Below are 20,256 nucleotides of genomic sequence, written 5' to 3'. Positions count from 1 at the left end.
TGCTCCATCAGCATGGTGATATCAACATGATTGGATCTGGTGGGTCATGGAAACCAAGGGGCCTATTCACATTGCAGCCTAGACCAACTGGACAGTTTTCCTTTGTTCTGGATTCTTCCCAAAGCTGACAGCCTTTCAGGTCACTCAGTAAAGAAGTGGGGTGAAAGACACCCAGATATGATGTATGCTCCTCAAAAATCTAAGACCACCAAGTACCATATTTCTACTATTCTAAGTCACCATCAACTGAAAGGTGTCCCTTCGTTCATATTTCACTACGAAGATTTTTAAAAGCACTATCAGTTAGGGGCCCTTAGGTGGCTCAATTGGTTAAGCATCCAACTCTTAATTTCGGCTCAGGTCATGATCTCACAGTTCATGAGTTCAAGTCCCACATTAGGCTCTGCACTGGCAGTGCAGAACCTACTTGGGACTCTCTCTCTTTCTCTCTATTTCTCTCCCCCCCACCCTTCTCTCAGATATAAATAAATAAAACTTTTTTTTAAGTTTTTTTTTTTAAAAGCACTATCAATTAAACCATAACATACCATTCATTGCAAGATGAATTCTCATGTCTGAGATGTTAAAATGTGAGGAAAAAACATTGTGAATGTACTAAATGCCACTGAATGGTTCACGTTGAAATGGTTAACTTATGTGAATTTTACTTTAATAAATTATTTTTTAATGTGAACCAATGAAATATGATACTCTTCCCATTTCATATGGTAGGAGGGTATAAGGTGAAGCAACATGTACTTGAGAGGGGACATTGTGACACTCACTAGAACACTGAACCTCCAGAAACACCCTTGCAATGTATTTTCATGGAGTTGGTTTTATTTCATTGAATCTAAGATGCTGTGATCCTGGCACATTCTTGATTTACCAGAAGGGGTCAACAGAAGCCTTTCACAGAACTATGTCACTACTTCTTCCTGTTGACAAGGATTATCAGGAGTCGCTCATTAACCTCAGCAGAGGAAGAGGAACTTCTGCTGGCGAGGGAGGTTCAAGGGGGTAGGATTTTGAATGCTTCATGTCATCCGAATGCTTTCTTTTCTGGTCAGTGCACCAGCATTCACACAAGAGGCCTGGCAAAGCTGTCGATACACCTGACATTGTACTACGATAATTTCCAGCACCACGCTTTGGATTTGATTTTCCACTATACACAGTCCCATGGCTGTAAGAGGTAAATTATTTTTCTTAGACACAGAAAGTCAATGGTTTGGGACTTGTCTTGAGCCAAAATTGTAGGGTATTGAGCTCGACAATTTTGCCTTTACTCTGTCCAGAAAGAAACTCCTCTTCACTGTAGTTCCCAAAGCCCCCTGTTCTCATGCTTTTCTGTAGCAGAGACCATTTGATTCCCCAAAGCTTTGCCTTCAGTGCATCTTTCATTCAGGTGATAATCAATTGCAGGTGATAATCTATTAGTGGCAGGCCAAGGGCGGCCTTTGATATTAGCTGGGTTTTCACTGCCCAAAAATAAATACCAAATTCATGACTGTTCTTATATCAACATCTTTATCAGTTAAAAACCATAATTTCTGGTATGTTTTCTGGTAAGAACGAGTGGCTGAAATTAGTCCAAGAAGAATTAGAAGACCAAATAGAGCAATAACGATAGGAAAACTAAAAATATTGTTATTGAGCTACAATTTTAAAAGGTAGCAGGCTGAAAATTATAAACAGATGAGTTCTAGTTGACCATCAAGGAACAGATTATTTCTCATTTATTGAAGTTGACTTCAGAGCATATAAGAAATTGAAATGTTTCTCAATTCAAATTATGAAAGTAGCACAATATCAGAGTCTAAGAGAGGAATGCTTCAAAGAATACATAATTCTCACTTATTACACAAATTAAGGTAATAGGAAAAGGCTGAACATTCTGTCCACTAGTCAGTGCACATGTTGGGGCAGAGCTGGAGAGTGGGGCAGGCAAGCTATGCCCAGAGTGGGGAAAACCATGCCAGGCAAAGAACTTGTATCAAGAACGGGACTGAAATACACTCATGTGGGTGATTTAGCTCAAGAAGTCTGATGACTGGATATCATGGAGTCTGGCGAGACGGCTTCTCCCAAGAGCATGCCAAAAGATGCACAGATGGGCCCCTGGGTAGCTCAGTCAGTTAAGCATCGGACTCTTGATTTAAGCTCAGGTCATGATCTCACGAGATCAAGTCCGAGATCGGGCCTGCTGACAGTGCAGAGCCTGCTTGGGATTTCTCTCTCTCCCTCTCTCTGCCCCTCCCCCTGCTCACACACGCACATACTCTCTCTCTCTCTCTCTCAAAAAAAAAAAAAAAACAAAAACAAAAACAAAAAAAAACTTAAAAAAAAATTTTAATGTTTATTTTTGAGAGAGAGAGAGAGACAGAACATGAGCGAGGGAGGGGCAGAGAGAGAGGGAGACACAGAATCCCAAGCAGGCTCCAGGGGCTCTGAGCTGTCAGCACAGAGCCCGATGCGTGGCTCAAACCCACGAACCTGTGAGATCATGACCTGAATCGAAGCCAGTCGCTTAACCCACTGAGCCACCCAGGCGCCCCCAAAAACTTTTTTTTTTTTTAAGATGCCCAGATAGGGCACCTGGGTGGCTCAGTCAATCCAACTTCAGCTCAGGTCATGATCTCCTGGTTTGTGAGTTCAAGCCCCATATCGGGCTCACTGCTGTCAATGCAGAGCCCACTTCAGATCCTCTGTCCCCCTCTCTCTGTGCCCCTCCCCTGCTTGTGCTCTCTCAATAACAAATAAACATTTAAAAATAGGAGGCGCCTGGGTGGCTCAGTCGGTTAAGCCTCCGACTTCGGCTCAGGTCATGATCTCCCGGTCCGTGATTTCGAGCCCCGCATCGGGCTCTGTGCTGACAGCTCAGAGCCTGGAGCCTGTTTCAGATTCTGTGTCTCCCTCTCTCTGACCCTCCCCCGTTCATGCTTTGTCTTTCTCTGTCTCAAAAATAAATAAAACGTTAAAAAAAAATAAAAATAAAACAAAAAGATGCACAGATAATGGCTGAAATCCTGAGAGATATGGAGATTACAGATGTGAGGCGAAAATTACAAATCAGGTGTTGGAGTTTGCCTTATAATTTGTGACCACAATTCTAAATGATGCAAAAATTTATTGAAGCCATGCTAAGATAGCTATTGTTGATGCAGATAATGTGCAATTGGCAATCCAGTGTTGCTCTGACCAGTCTTTTACCTCTCCTCCCCCAGGAGAATTTTTATTAGATATTGCCAGGCAAAGAAATCAAACCTCTTTTCCATTGATCAAGCCATATTCAGGCCCCAGATTGCCATTTGATCAATATTGCTTGACTGCTCCAAACTACACACTTAAGCCTCTACCAAAAAAAGCAACTACTTCTACAGGAAGAATAATAGCTCCATGGCTAAATGTTGGTTCAGTTGCTAGCAGCCCAAGTACTCCCACTATAGGCACACCAACCCCACAAATCATGTCTGTTTCAGCTAAGGTAGGGACTCCAATGTCCCTCATAAGGCAAGGGATTGCCATACAGATGCCCACTTCACAGTTCCCAGATGTGAAAGCCTCAATTCCTACAACGTCAGCAGATGTTGCTGATTAATCAGAATGTTCTGATTAATCCCGGGGTGGCTGGGTGGCTGAGTCGGTTAAGCCACAGACTCTTGATCTGGGCTCAGGTCATGATCTCACGAGATCAAGCCCGAGATCCGGCCTGCTGACAGTGCAGAGCCTGCTTGGGATTTTTCTCTCTCCCCCTCTCTCTGCCCCTACCCTGCTCGCACTCTCTCTCTCTCTGCAAATAAATAAGTAAACTTAAAGAAATTTTAAAAAAAGAATGATCGATTAATCCATGGCCACTAATATGTTGTTATCACAAGATACTGCCAATGAATCTTCAAAGGTATTAAATGAAATGTGAAAGTGACAATAATGATGATGATGCTGACCACTATGATCATTTATAATCCAGCCTTGGTGCGTGTAACACGTAATATGTATACTTGGTCTTGAACCAGCCTTGGTGTGTGTACCATGTAATATGTATACTTGGTCTTGAATCCATTGTACTGGCATTAAACACGCATGTTGATGTTTTCAAGTTGTTTTACAAAACTTAAATAGTAATTAGTGAGTAAATATAGTTACCATACTTCTCAACTGAGATGTTGGGTTTTCTTTATAGAATTAGTAATCATTTTTAATCAGTCTTTAAGTGTAAAAAATGAAATTGTCATTCATCCAAAAAAAAAGAAAGAAGGATAAGATTAAAAAAGAAAAAAAGAGAAGAAAGAAAAGATGGAAAGCCACCCGATACATTTCACTGACAAGCATATCCTGAAAACAAAGGTAGATGAGGACAAGAGAAAAAATATATACATGATTCCACGTATGAACAGTGAAGCAAAAATCCTAAATAAAATGTTAACAAATTAAATCCAGCAGTGTATTAAAAAAACAATTCGTCAAGTCCAAAGAGGATTTATCCCAGCATTGCTAAGATTGTTCACTGTTAGAATATATATCAATTTAACTTATTATATTCATAATCAATAAGTTTAAATATAACTATCTTAATAAATTCAATACTCGTTAATGATCTAAAAGAAAAAAAAATCTCCCAGAAACTAGGAAACTTAATGTCATACGTTGTTTGTTTTTGGTAAAACAATGATAAAAACTGACAGCAAATGCCACACCTAATGGTGAAACAATAGACACATTCCAATTGAAGTCAGAAGCAAGAAAAGAAGGACCTTTATCACCATTACTATTCAAAATGGTATCAGATGTTCTCTCCAATTCAAGAAGGGAAGGACAGCAATAGGAGGTATAAACATTAAAAAAGAAAGAGGCAAAGTGTCATTAGCTGCCGAGGATACTATCACTTACATAGAAAAACCTAAAAAAATCAATTGACAAACTATTAGAACTAATAAGGGAATTTAGCAAGGTGACCACATACAAGATCAAAGTGGAAAAATCAATAGCTTTCCTATATACCGGCAATAACCAATTAGAAAATGTAATAGCAAATAAGGTTCCAGGCACAATAGCAACAAAAACTATTAACCACCTAAGAATAAACCTAAAAAAATAGAATTTACTTCAGGCCTTTAAAGATAGGAAATCCATCAATCTAATTGATAAAATTAAATTGAGAATTATACAATTATATTAGATAGAAGCTGAGAAAATTCAAGAACCACTTCTGGCAAAAACGCTGAGTAGAACAAGGCACACAGGGTATTTCCTAACTATGACAAAGAGTTAATCTATTTTTTTGGAGCACTGGGTGACTCAGTTGTTTAAGCAGCCAACTTTGGCTCAGGTCATGATCTCAGAGTCTGTGGGTTCTGTGCTGCCAGCTCAGAGCCTGGAGCCTGCTTCAGATTCTGTGTCTCCCTCTCTCTCTGCCCCTCCCCCACTCTCGCTGTCTCTCTCTTTCTCTCTCAAAAATGAATAAACATTTTTTTTAATTTAAAACAAAAGTCTATTTTCCTTTCCAAGAAACTAAGAGCAAACATCATATTAAATGGCTAAATATTAGCCATATTAAATGATTAAATGCACCGCCATTAAAGTCAGGAACACGGAAAGCAGCGATCACTGTCACCGTCCCTCAGTATTATTTTGTGTAAAAATGAAATAGTGGATTTGAAAATAGGAGTAACAACTTTATAGAGCAGATCTCATTCCAGAGTCTGCCAAAATATAGAGGGGAATGCCCCTCTATAAATAAGACTACTTTGATTTCATATTATACAAATAGGATAGAAGTTGAAATCGCACTCAGAGACAGACTGATCAAAAGGGTCTTACTTTCTTTTTCCCCTATCAAAACAATTGCCAAACACTACCCAGATATTATTTATACTGTTCCCATTCTCTGCTTGAAGGAAAGATTTTTAAATTATCCAAACAGTCCTAAGACCCACAGCTGGTTTTGGCAATGGGACGATGGGGCAATGGGGTGATGGGGGCTGGTGGCTGAAAGGAGGGTCTGAAGTGCAGCCAAGCACCGAGGGCACAAACGCTGTCACACCAGTGGAAATTGGCACCTTTCACACCTCTGGCACCTTTCACTACTCTCCTCATGCTCGCAAGTGGTGACACTTTTGATATCCTATCTCAGCTCTTAATTTGTTTGAGATACTGAAGGCTACGCTTATTAAGAAAAAAGGAAAACATGGGCACCTGGGTGGCTCAGTTGGTTAAGCATCAGACTTCAGCTCAGGTCATGATCTCATGGTTCATGGGTTCGAGCCCTGCATCAGACTCTATGCTGACAGCTCAGATTCTTGAGACTGCTTCAGATTCTCTGTCTCCCCCTGTCTCTGCCCCTCCCCTGCTCACACTCTGTCTCTCTCTCTCAAAAATAAACATTAAAAATAAATAAGTAAACATGAAAGAAAGAAAGAAAGAAAGAAAGAAAGAAAGAAAGAAAGAAACCAAATAAATAAACTTTTAAAAAGTGGGGGGTGGTACATGGGGGGCTCAGTCAGTTAAGCGTGGGACTTCAGCTTAGGTCATGATCTCATGGTTCATGGGTTCGAGCACCACATCAGGCTCTGCGGTGACAACATGGAGCCTGCTTGGTGTTTTCTGTCTCCCTCTCTCTTTGCCCCTCCCCCACTGGAAACCCCACAAATGTGGGTTCTAAACAAAGTTGGGGGGTGAGGCTTTTAAGCAGGCAGTTTACTGAAGCTACATATTTGCTTTCCATCTCTAGGAAAGAGCAAACATAGGGGTTTTTTTTAGAGCAAAAGAGCAGAGTAAGTTGGAGGTGAGATGGTGTGTTAAGTAAGTCTCTGCCTCTCCCCTCATGAAAACGGTACTGTGGGTTAAGGTCTTTGAGAAGCATACTCTGAAACAGAGATCATATGATATCAGTTAGATCATACTCTCGGTACCAACACCTGAGAAGGGAAAGGGGAAAAGCAGGTTTGGGCTTTTCTATTATTAACATTGTATTAGTTAGAGGGAGAAGTTGGGCTGTGATAAAATCTCAACCAGGCCTGAGTTGGCCCTAGGAGGTCCTCTGAAGGTGAGATGACCCTTCAGAGTTGTCTGTAGATGGAGTGAGACCGGGCCCTTATATTCCTGTCCCAAGCAGTCATCAGATGTGGGCTATCCCAGGAAGGGGAATGACCTTGGGTGAAGCAAGAAGACTGAATTACTTGTAAGTAAAAGCAAATCAGGTTTGCATCAGTGTTTTTGACCAAAACACTTTATGCCAGAAGACAATAAAGTAACATACTTAAAATACTCAAGGAAATGTGGGCCAAGCATTTTATATCCAGCTAAAATGACCAGAAAGCATAAAGGCAATAGACAAATAGTTATGAACATCCAAAACCTTGGCAAATGAGATCATTCCTGAAGAATCTACTAGAAAATGAACTTCATACAACCGTGAAACAACTAGAAAAGCTTCAAAACAAGGATTGGAGGTAAATATGGAACATATTTAGTTGTAGAACTAATAGCAAACGTCAAGAGTAAGGGTGACAGAATAGCATGTACTTGTTACATGCTCTGACACTATAGGTAAAGTGCAATATCAAAAATGGGGGAAAGAAAGGGAAAAATATAAATCTTTTTTTTTTTTTTTTTTTTTTTTTAAGTAGGCTTCATGTTCAACAAAGAGCCTAATGCGGGGCTTAAACTCACAACCCTGAGATCAAGACCTGAGCTGACATCAAGAGTCGGACGTTTAACTGACTGAACCACTTGGGTGCCCCAAGAAAGGGAGAATACATGAAAAACAGGGTAAGCTCACCAATCGTCTTACAGTTATTAAGAGGTAATAATAATATATTACTTTTAACCAGATGTCAGGGAGAGGGAGCAGAAGGTGAAGAAGTTGTAACTTGTTAATGTTAATAATGCTCAAAGTGGGGGACTGGTAGACTATTATCTTAAAAAGACGAAGGAAAATGGTATTTTGCAAAGGAATTATTATGAAGGTAATAATTAGAACAAAATTTAGAGCTCCCTAAATTCCAAAAGAAATATTTTTTTGAAGCTCGAAAGAAAGAGAAAGAGAAGCAGATAACCATATAGTGAAATATTTTAAATTGAAAAAGAAAAAAAAAAAACATGTTAGGGGTGCCTGGGTAACTCAGTCAGTTGAGTGTCTGACTTTGGCTCAGGTCATGATGTCACGGTTTGTGGATTCGAGCTCCCTGTCAGGCTCTGTGCTGACAGCTCAGAGCCAGGAACCTGCTTCAGATTTTGTGTCTCCCTCTCTCTCCACCCCTCCCCTGCTCTCTTTCTCTCTCTCAAAAGTAAATAAACATTAAAAAATTTTTAATAAAAAAAAGAAAAAACATGTTATTCTCTATCAATAATATAAATGAGGCAAACTCACATATTAAATAAAAGTTTTTTTGAATCATCAGAGCAAAGTCTAACCCTGTTACATAGAAGACACACCTAAAACAAAGAACCAAAAAATGTTTAAAAATAACATGATGGACAGACAAATATATACTAGCAAAACATAAAACACAAAGAATACAAGAATCATGTCATTGATATCTTATCTGTCAAGGCAGAATTCCAACCTAGAAGCATTAAAAAGAAAAAGGAAGGCTTTTTAATAACGTTAACGGCTCAATTAACCATGGAGATATACATCTGCTTCATAACACAGCAAACAACTTTCATAAAGTAAAAACTCCGGGAAATGCAGCAGCTGAACCAGAAACACAGAGACAAGAGAAGAGTTTCACACATTACTCTCAGTTGAAAACAAATCACATGGACAAAAAAATGAATACGGATTTAGGACACCTAATCCAGTGCTACGAAAATGTGGTTATAGGTGGAGCCAGTTCATGAACTGTGGTCACCAGATGCAGTGAGATAAGAAGCTTGCTCCAGAATATAAATCAATTCACCACTTCCTTCATGGGGAAAGTCTTGCTACCAAAGTGGGGGGATCAGGTGAACTGCTGTGTGCTTAGTGACACAGTAGATGCTACTTTGAGTTGCGCTGACCTCACAACATAATCAATACGGTAGCTTTTTTTTCAAGTGTTTTTTTTTTTAAGTTTATTTATTTATTTATTTTGAGAGAGAGAGAGAGAGAGTAGGAGAGAGAGAGAGAGGGAGAGAGAGAATCCTAACCTGGCTCTGCACTTTCAGCCAAGAGCCTGATGCGGGGCTCGAACTCGGACTGGGAAATCATGACCTGAGCTGAAATCAAGAGTCAGACATTTAACTTACTGAGCCACCCAGGCGCCCCCAATGTAGTAACTCTTACAAATATATATCAAGTTCTGAATCCCGATGTTAGGGAATACACCTCAGTTTGAATTGCACATGGAATGGAATATGTCTATCTCAGGCCATAAAGAAAAAATGCAATAAAACGCAAACAACACACAGTGCTGTCTGACTGCAGTGCTAGCAACTGATAGTGATAATAAGCAAGTTTCTTCCACTTGGAAAAGTTTCTTTTAATGCACATACTTTTTCTTTTTAATTTTTTTTAATGTTTATTTTTGAAACAGAGACAGAGGGCGAGCGGTGGAGGGGCAGAGAGAGGGGGAGACACGGAATCCGAAGCAGGATCCAGGCCCCAAGCTGTCAGCACAGAGCCCGACGTGGGGCTCGAACTCACAAACTGAGATCATGACCTGAGCCAAAGTCAGACGCTTAAGCAACTGAGCCACCCAGGTGCCCCTTAATGTACATATTTTTAAGTGATCCCTGCAAAGAAGGGAAAATAAAAAACTCTAAATTTTTGAAAGTAATACTACTAATAATGAAATCATCACATCTGAAAAAATGATCCACAGTAAAAACCAGTGTCAGAGGAAATTTCATACCATTAGATACCTGTATCAATGAAATGAAAGTAAGTAAGTGAAACATTGGCATCACAGAGACAGAAAAAGTTCAAAGAAAACCAAAGGAAAGCACTAGGAAGGAATTAATAAGCTAAGGCTGAAAAATTAGTGAACCAAGAAAACAGAAACAGTAAAAGTAGCACTTAATAGGAAGGCTCATTATTTGAAAACACTAATAATGTAGACAACTATTAGATAGCTTTTTCTTTTTTTTTTTTTTTTAACGTTTATTTATTTTTGAGACAGAGAGAGACAGAGCATGAATGGGGGAGGGTCAGAGAGAGCGGGAGACACAGAATCTGAAATAGGCTCCAAGCTCTGAGCTGTCAGCACAGAGCCCGACGTGGGGCTCGAACTCACGGATCATGAGATCATGACCTAAGCCAAAGTCTGATGCTTAACCAACGGAGCCACCCAGGCGCCCCTAGATAGCTTTTTCTTTAAGAGAGAAGGTACAAATATACAAGTTAAATGATAAGGGATACGTGACCATTAAAACATAGCCTACTAATTTGTATAACTTTATGGAAATAAATATGAAAATCTCAATGAAATAGATAACTTTCTAGGCAAATGTAATTTACCAAAATTGACCTCAGTAGAGACATAAAGTCTCAACAGACAGAATTATACAGAAATACAAATTTGTAAAACAGAAACCCAACAAAAAAGTATCAGGCCAAGATGGCTTCACAGAGAATTCATACTAAACCTTTAAAGAAAAGATCATCTGAATGTTACCTCAACAATCCTAGAGCATAGAAGATGAAGAAATAACTTCTAATTTCTTTTTGTGAAAAAAGTATAATATGGATAGTAAATGAATAAAAAGGTAAAGCATTAGCAAACATAACTCAATAGCACGTTAAATAAATACATAACCACGTGGGATTTATTTCTGGAATGCAAAGATCATTTAATATGAGGAAATCTGTCAACATAATGTAACAAATGTATACATGTAAGCAGAAAATGAACTAATAACCTCCATAGATCCTGAAAAGGCATTTGACAAATTCAAAGCCCATACATGTTAAAGACTCAATGAAACAGAAATTGAGGGATACTTCCATTATACGTCTTGACCTCAAATTTAGCATCAATATTAGTGGGCAAACACTAGAGGCTTTCCTGTTTGTGATATAATAAAAAATAAACTTGGTTTTTGTCCTAGGTTTCTGTCACAGAGCTTCAAAAACCCTAGAAATTTCCTGAGTTGATAGCAATGTCTTATTATTCATAACAAGTCCCTTGACACTTGAGTTTATAAACTCAATACTTTAGAAACTCAATCCTTGAGTTTGTGCTAATAAAATGATTCATAGCAATGATTCATGGGAGGTGTTTGATAGCCTCAGGACAGGGGCTAGGGCCAGAGGAGCCAACCATGTGATTAGAGGGTTGGAAATCTCAGCAACCCCCCCCCCCCAACCCATACCAACTTTGGGGAAAGGGAGAGGGGCTCCGGATTGAGTCCAATCATGCAGACAATGATTTAATAATCCTGAACCACAAGGCCAAGGGAGATTCCCGTTAGTAAAAACCTTGATAGGCTTGCAGGGTAGCAGGCTTAGATTCCGTAAGGAGAGGGCATGGAAACTCTGTGGCCCAGCCCCTTCCCCTCAAGACCTTGCCCTATGTACTCTACACTTGGCTGTTCATTTGTATCCTTTATAATAAAATGGTAAGTGTGAATATAGCATTTTCCTGAGCTCTGTGAGTGACTCTAGTGAATTACCAACCTGAGGCGGTTGTAAGAAGCCCCAGCAAGGCAGATGTAGCCAGCAAAACAAAAGTGCAAGCAGCTTTGGAACACCACCCAGAACTTTCAACCAGCATCTGATGTGGAGTCAGTCTTGTGGGACTGAGAACATTAACCTGTGGAGTTTTCACTAACTGTGGGTAGTTATTGTCAGAACCTAAATTGGATTGTAAGACACTCAGTCGATATCAGATAATCAGCGTTAGAACTCAAGGCAAAAATCAGAAATAAGACAAGGATGGCCACTAATTTAATACAAGAAAAAACAATTAGAAGCATAAGAATTGCTTTGTTTTGTTCTGTTTTGTTTTAGAGAGAGAGAGTGCAAAGGGGGAGAGAGGGGCAGAAGGAGAGAGAGAGAGGATCCCAAGCAGGCTCTGCACTGTCAGCCCAGAGTCGACATGGGGCTCAATCCCACGACCCTGGGATCATGACCTAAATAGAAACTAAGAGTCAGAAGCTTAACCGACTAAGCCACTCAGGTGCCCCAAGAGGCATAAGAATTTAAAAAGAAGAGACAAAATTACATACATGTGCAGACGATATGTTTCTAAGAAACTTGTAATGAGTGAAAACCTCCTGTGAATAGTAAAAGGATTTTGTAAAGTAGAAAGATATAAAATTAACATACAGAAATAAAGTTTTCATCACCTCTGGGAAGAAACAGTCACAATAGTAACCACTTGGAAAAAATAATGGAAAAGAAGATCCCAGATGCCATTTACAATACCATAAGCAAAATAAAACAAAATGCAGCACAGATTTAATGAGAATTGTGTAAAACCTACATGAGAAAAACCATAAAACATTCTTATGGGACAAAAAGTAGACTTGAACAAATGGAAAAAATGCCATATTTTTTATCAGAAAAGAATCAGTATCAGAAAGATATGAGCTTTCTCCAAGTTAAAATTTATAGACTTAATGTGATCCCAAGAAAAATATCCAAGTTATTATTTTTTTTTCTGGAGCCAGACAAGTCAATTATAAAGTTATTTTGGAAAATAAATACAAGACTAGCCAGGAATCTCCCCCTATCCCCAAAACATAGCAATGGGGGACTAGTCCTACCCCACACTGAAACTTTTATAAAGCCCCTGTAATTAAAACATTATGTTATTGGTGCGTAGACAGATGGCTAATGGAAGAGGATATAAAATCCAAAGATACATTCCAAAGGCATATGGAAATTTAGTGTTTGATAAACAAATGGCATTGGAAAACTGATAGCCATGTGGATAAGGTAAAATTGGATCCATTCCTCACACCTTACACTAGATAAATTCCAAACGGGTCAGGTATCTAAATGTAAAAAAATTAAATCACTCAAATACTAGAGGAAAACATAGGTCAATTTCTTTACAACCTAGGAAGGAGGAAGACTTTCCTAACTATGATTCCATATCTGGAATCAATAAAGGAAAAATGGGTAAATTTGTCTAGCTAAAATTAAAAAAAAAAATTAAATGGCTGCCCAAAATACAATCAGCAATGTCAAAAGTTAAAATACCATCAGCAATGTCAAAAGTTAAATTTAAAAAATGGGACAAAACTGTAACTAATATCACAAACAGCCAATATCCTTGATATATATAAAATTTCTAACTATTGAAAAGAAACTCAAATCCTAGTCTAACAACCCAGTAGAAAAATGGGAAAATTATAGAAAAATAAATGCAAATACTCTGAAACATATGTAAAGATGCTTAACCTTGCTCATTCTAAGACAAATACATATTTAAACTGAACTGAGATACCATTACTTATCTATCAGATCTGTAGAAATCCCAAACTTGACCACAGACTGAGTTGGTGAGACTGCAGAGAAACAGGTATTTTCATGTGTTGCTGATGGGGATGAAAATGGTACAACCTTGGAGCCAGATTTGACAACAGCCAGCAGAATTACAGGTGCATTTACCCTTTGTCCAAGCAACCTCCCTTCTAGGTATATATACTTGAGATAAAATGGCAAACACTTGAAATGATGGAGGCTCAAGGCTATTTAATGCAGCATATTTTGTAATAATAAAAAATTGCAAACAGCTGGTATGTCTTTTTTATTTTTACAGTAGGCTCCACTCCCAACGTGGGGCTTGAACTCAGGACCCTGAGACTAGGAGTCACGTGCTCTACAACCTGAGCCAGCCGGGCACCCCCAGCATGTCTTTCTATAGAGGACAGGACAGGTGAATAAACCATAATACATACATGCACTATTAAACTCTAAAAAGAATGAAGAACATCTCTATATATTGCTGAAGAGTGATCTCCAGGAGAAAAGTGAAAAAGGTGGCATGCAGAAAGGTATGTATAGTATTATACTTTTTATGTACTAATGAAAGGAAAATAAAAGTATATATATATATGTATATATATGTATACATATATATGTGTGTATATATATATGCATATACATATACATACACATTTATATACAATTTCAGCATCAAGAAAAGTATTAACTACAAAGAATGAAAACACTTAGAATATATAAAAATCAATGAGTTCATAATGATAAGTTTTTGAAACCTCATCGCTACATGCTGATCCTTTGTGACTCATTGTTTTGAATATCTATTGCTGCATAATAAGCCCACCCCAAACTATAGTACCTTAAAAAAAACACCTCATTTGTTACCCCTGGATGTTACTAAAGTACCATCTCATTATTCTGAAAGTTGATTTTTTTTTTGAAGGGAAAGATCCAGGTGCCTTTCCTGCAAGACCCGTATTTCAAGCTATTGGAATCTATGATGACAGAAAGTAATTTGCAGAAAAACTATAGCTAATAAATGCAAAAAAAAAAAAATTGGTGTAAATAGAAAAACCACCATTTGCACTCTTTTATGAAATAATGGATCTAGGCAATGATCATCAATTATTAAAAGTATTGGATGAAAAGTTGATGACAAAGTTTAAACCAGGCTGGAAACTCCTGAACCTACTGGTTAATCTCAACATCACTACAAGTTGAACGACAACGCCCTGTGCCTTCTGATCTGATGCAGTAGAACCTATAGAGCACTGCTTATGAAGTATTCTTGACAAAAGCAAACGTCATCAAGCCTCCAGATGTAGATATCAGTTTATACAGAATATGGGAAGGGTAGATAAATATGTTAAATCACATCATAAGATTACAAATCCAAATCCATAATGTGAGAAATCCCATATGACAAATTACCCAGTTTCTTCAATAAATAGATGGCATAAAACAAAACCAAGATGAAACTAGTAACAAAGAAAGAGTGGCCATTCTATTGATTAAAAGAGACTTAAGAGTGGCAAAGTTCAGCCCTAGCAAGATGGTGGCCCCCTTGGAGCTCAGCTGCTGGAGAAGTGGCTGGGGGCTCCCATTATACACAGTGAGTCCCTGGTGGTGATGGTTTATGCCAAATTTTCTGGTGCACTCTTGAACATCAGTATCATAGGTAAGACACAGAGGTTCAAGAGAAGAGGTACCAATTTTGACCACTGACTACAGCGTTATTTCTCAGCTGGCAAAAATACTAAAATTTTTTTTAAAAATTTTAATGTTTAATTTATTTTTGAAAGAAAGAGACCCAGAGTGTGAGTGGGGGAGGGGCAGAGAGAGAAGGAGACAGAATCCGAAGCCGGCTCCTGGCTCTGAGCTGTCAGCACAGAGCCCAATGCGGGGCTCAAACCCATGAACCGTGAGATCATGACCTGAGTCGAAGTTGGATGCTTAACCAACTGAGCCACCCAGGTGCCCGCAAAATACTAGAATTCTTAAGAAAACGAAAAGAATTCTGACTATGAACTCTCAGCAAAACAGGGGCAGATATACTGGCTTACACTGCTCTCCTAGAAAAGAAGCTGCTTTTGCAGTTCTTCCACATTCTGGATTGAAAGTGTGGCAAAATTTTTGGTTTGCTTCGTAAGGTCCTTTCTCTTCAGTTTGACCCTGCCTGGAAAAAATGTCTTAGGGAACACTGAATACAGTATCCTCCTCATGAGAGGAGAGCTTCCCCTCTACCACCTCTGAGAAATGGAAGCACATATACACAGACATGCCAAAAGGTGCCTACGCCTTCTGTCAGCAGATTGAGAACATCTCTGCTTTTCTTTGGAGATGCACCTTCTACCTCAGATGCCTGTGTGTTGGCTTTCTTGCACCTCTTTATAACATGCACTTTCTTAGGGGCACCTGGGTGGCTTAGTCAGTTAAACGGCTGACTCTTGGGTTTTGGCGCAGGTCTCTGGTTTGTGGGTTCAAGCCCTGCATCGGACTCTGCACTGGCAGTGCCAAGCCTGTTTGGGATTCTCTCCGACTCCCCCCTCTGCCCCTCCCCTTCTCATGCTCTCTTTCTCAAAATAAGTAAATTAAATTTAAAAAAATTTTAAGTGCACTTTCCTAGAGTTCAGTTATAACATTTGAAACAGTTCTCCAGCCTGTGTCACTTTTGACATGACATCCTAAACAGTTATTTTAGATTTAGTATTGGAGATGGATGACAAAGCCCTCCACTTCCTCCTCGGAAACTGCCAACATGCGAGTTGCTTCTCCCATAGGAAGAAAGCAATTCCTTACAATGACCATCACTCTGCTGTATGCCCAAGTGTTTGCCTTGGAGTCCCATGATTTTGCAGTAATCTCTTACACTAAGTATGTGAAGGCAAAAAGAAAAACACTGCTAATAAGTATAAGGAAGACTCTAAACCAAAAGGAACTTTCTATGCCATCTTTTATTTTTAATTGCATTAAATATCAATTAAATTTTTTAAATTGTATTTGGTAGTTTGTATTCTAGTTTGGCAATGCACTTTATGTAATATCAAGATGAACACTAAATGAACTTGGAGGAAAAATAGAAAACTCATGGGACCTCATCAAAATAAAAAGCTTCTGCACAGCGAAAGAAGCAACCAGCAAAACTAAAAGGCAACTGACAGAATGGAAGAAGATATTTGCAAATGACATATCAGATAAAGGGTTAGTATCCAAAATCTATAAAGAACTTATCAAACTCAACACCCAAAAAACAAATAATCCAGTGAAGAAATGGGCAAAAGACATGAATAGACACTTTTCCAAAGAAGACATCCAGATGGCTAATAGACACATGAAAGGATGCTCAACATCACTCATCATCAGGGAAATGCAAACACAAATCAAAACCACAATGAGATACCACCTCACACCGGCTGGAATGGCTAAAATTAACGACTCAGGAAACAACAGGTGCTGGCAAGAATGTGAAGAAAGAGGAATGTTCTTGCACGGCTGGTGGGAATGCAAACTGGTGAGTCACTCTGGAAAACAGTATGGAGGTTCTTCAAAAAATTAAAAATAGACTACCCTATGAGCCAGCAATTGCACTACTAGGTGTTTATCCAAAGGATACAAAAAAGCTGATTCAAAGGGGCATAACGCACCCCAATGTTTATAGCAGCACCATCAACAATAGTCAAATTATGGAAAGAGACCAAATGTCCATCTACTGATGAATGGATAAAGAAGATGTGGTATATACATGCAATGGAATATTACACAGCAATCAAAAAGAATGAAATCTTGCCATTTGCAACAACATGGATGGAAATAAAGTATATTATGCTAAGCAAAATAAGTCAGTCAGAGAAAGACAAATCTATTATTTCATTCACATGTGGAATTTAAGAAACACAACAGATGAACAAAGGGGAAAGATAAGAAAAATAAGATAAAAACAGAGAGGGAGACAAACCATAAGAGACTCTTAACTACAGAGAACAAACTGAGGGTTGATGGTGGGAAGGTGGCTGGTGGGATGGGCTAAATGGGTGATGGGCATTAAGGAGGGCACTTGTCGGGATGAGCACTGGGTGTTTATGTAAGTGATGAATCACTAAATTCTATTCCTGAAATCATTATTACACTATATGTTAACTAACTTGGGTTTAAATTTTTTTAAAAAAAGCATATTATGTGTATATACTCTTTTTTTAAATTTTTTTTTAAACGTTTATTTATTTTTGAGACAGAGAGAGACAGAGCATGAACGGGGGAGGGGCAGAGAGAGAGGGAGACACAGAATGGGAAGCAGGCTCCAGGCTCTGAGCCATCAGCCCAGAGCCTGATGCGGGGCTCGAACCCACGGACCGCGAGATCGTGACCTGAGCTGAAGTCGGACGCTCAACCGACTGAGCCACCCAGGCGCCCCGTGTATATACTTTTTAAAAAATAAAAAATAAGATGTTGCAGGAGTGCTGATTCACAAGGGTACATGTACCCCAATGTTTATAGCAGCACTATCAACAATATCCAAATTATGGAAAAAGCCCAAATGTCCATCAACTGATGAATGGATAAAGAAGATGTGGTTTATATGTACAATGGAATACTACATGGCAATGAGAAAGAATGAAATCTTGCCATTTGCAACAACATGGATGGAACTGGAGGGTAAGCGAAATAAGTCAGTCAGAGAAAGACAGAGATCATATGTTTTCACTCATATGTGGAATTTGAGAAACTTAACAGAAGACCATGGGGGAAGGGAAGGGGAAAAAAACTAGTTTCAAACAGAGAGGGAGGCAAGCCATAAGAGACTCTTAAATACAGAGAAGAAACTGAGGGTTGATGGGGGGGCAGGGGAGAGAGGAAAATGGGTGATGGGCATTGAGGAGGGCACTTGTTGGGATGAGCACTGGGGTGTTGTATGTAAGTGATGAATCATGGGAATCTACTCCTGAAGCCATGAGCACACTGTATATACTGTATGTTAGCTAACTTGATAATAAATTCTATTTAAAAAATAATACTCTTCCTCTTCAGTGAGGCAGGCTGGCAGCAACTGCACACACACAAATCTTTGTGAAGACCCTGATGGGCAAGACCATCACCCTCAAGGTCGAGCCCAGTGACACCACTGAGAATGGCAAAGCCAAAATCCAAGACAAGGAGGCCATCCTGCCTGACCAGCAGCATCTGATTTTTGCAGGACAAACAGCTGGAGGACGCCGCCCTCTCCCAGACCACAATATCCAGAGAGTCCGCCCTGCACTGGGTGCTACGCCTGCGAGGTGGCATCGAGCCCTCCCTCCGCCGGCTGGCCCAGAAATACAACTGCGGCAAGATGATCTGCCATAAGCGCTCCCCCGCAAGTAGTGCGGCCACACCAACAACATGGCCCCAGGAAGGTCTTCCTTGGCCGGCAGGGGGACCTCTTGCCAGAGCCACAAGCGCCCCCCCCCCCATCCCCCGGCCTCAATAAACTTTTCCTTTAATTGACTGGAGCAGTAAGAGATAGATAAATAAATAACAATTAAAAAACTACCTTGGGGCACCCGGGTGGCTCAGTCGGTTGAGCGTCCGACTTCGGCTCAGGTCATGATCTCACGGTCTGTGAGTTCAAGCCCCACGTCGGGCTCTGTGCTGACAGCTCAGAGCCTGGAGCCCGTTTCAGATTCTGTGTCTCCCTCTCTCTGACCCTCCCCCATTCATGCTCTGTCTGTCTCAAAAATAAATAAAACATTAAAAAAAAAAACTGCCTTAATCTTGGCAGGTTTTTGCCTTTGGTTCACATGTCTCTAACTGAAAGCTATAGTTCTGGGGTGCCTGGGTGGCTCAGTCAGTTAAGTGTCCAACTTTGGTTCAGGTCATGATCTCACTTTTCGTGGGTTCCAGCCCCGTGTTGAGCTCTGTGCTGACAGCTCAGAGCCTGGAGACTGCTTCAGATTCTGTGTCTCCCTCTCTCTCTGACCGTCCTTCACTTGCACTCTGTCTCTCTCTCAAAAATAAATAAACATAAAAAAAAAAAAGGATCTCTTTACCTCATGATAAAAGAGATTCTTAAAAAAATAAAAAAAAGAAAGCTACAGTTCTGTTCTGAATGTGCAACTCTAATTTATTCAAATTAATTTACTCATTTATCAGTTTTCTTAGACCAGTCTGAATGTCTAATATGTGACTCTCTAGCTAACGCTTTTTTTTGCTCTGTTTAGAAATGTGATGCCTATTTTAGGAACTAGGAAAAAAATATAAATTACTTCAATAGAAAGCCTGTATTTAACTTTTTTAAAAAAGAGAAAAGCTAAAGATACCTACCAACCAAATGCAATATATAATTATATTTAGATCCTGATTTAAATTTTATTCAAAATTGTTTTAATGTTTATTTATTTGTGTGTGTGAGAGAGAGAGAGAGAAAGAGAGCATGGGGGAGGGGCAGAGAGAGAGGGAGACACAGAATCTGAAGCAGGCTCCAGGCTTTGAGCTGTCAGCACAGAGCCTGACGGTGAGGCTCAAACTTGTGAACTTCAAGATCATGACCTGAGCCAAAGTCAGTCGTCCAACCGACTGAGCCACCCAGGTGCCCATATATATATATATATTTTTTTTAATTTGAGAGGGAGAGAGAGAGAGAGAGAGAGGGAGAGAGCAAGCAGGGGAGAGGCAGAAGGAGAGAGAGAGAATCCCAAGCAAGCTCCATGTTCAGCACGGAGCCCAACACAGGGCTTAATCCCATGACAGATCATGACCTGAGCTGAAATCAAGAGTCTGTCGTTCAACCGATTGAACCATCCAGGCATCCTTAGAACCTGATTTGAATAAGCCAACTATAGAAAGAAATTTTGAGGGGTGCCTGGGTGGCTCACTCAGTTAAGCATTAGACTTCAGCTCAGGTCATA

At 39.6% G+C, this 20,256-nt stretch overlaps 3 pseudogenes; all 3 read left to right on the top strand.

Moving 5' to 3' along the window:
- The first annotated feature begins 2,062 nt into the window (after window positions 1–2,062).
- LOC122227647 lies at window positions 2,063–3,965 on the top strand (annotated as a pseudogene).
- A 10,962-nt stretch (window positions 3,966–14,927) lies between these two features.
- LOC122225868 lies at window positions 14,928–16,098 on the top strand (annotated as a pseudogene).
- Window positions 16,099–16,175: 77 nt separating this feature from the next.
- LOC122225867 lies at window positions 16,176–18,839 on the top strand (annotated as a pseudogene).
- Window positions 18,840–20,256: the final 1,417 nt, after the last annotated feature.

Source organism: Panthera leo, chromosome C1 (assembly GCF_018350215.1).
Source record: "Panthera leo isolate Ple1 chromosome C1, P.leo_Ple1_pat1.1, whole genome shotgun sequence".
Lineage (NCBI taxonomy): Eukaryota > Metazoa > Chordata > Mammalia > Carnivora > Felidae > Panthera > Panthera leo.
Note: the sequence above shows the minus strand (reverse complement) of the source record. Positions and strands in the feature narration are given on the sequence as shown.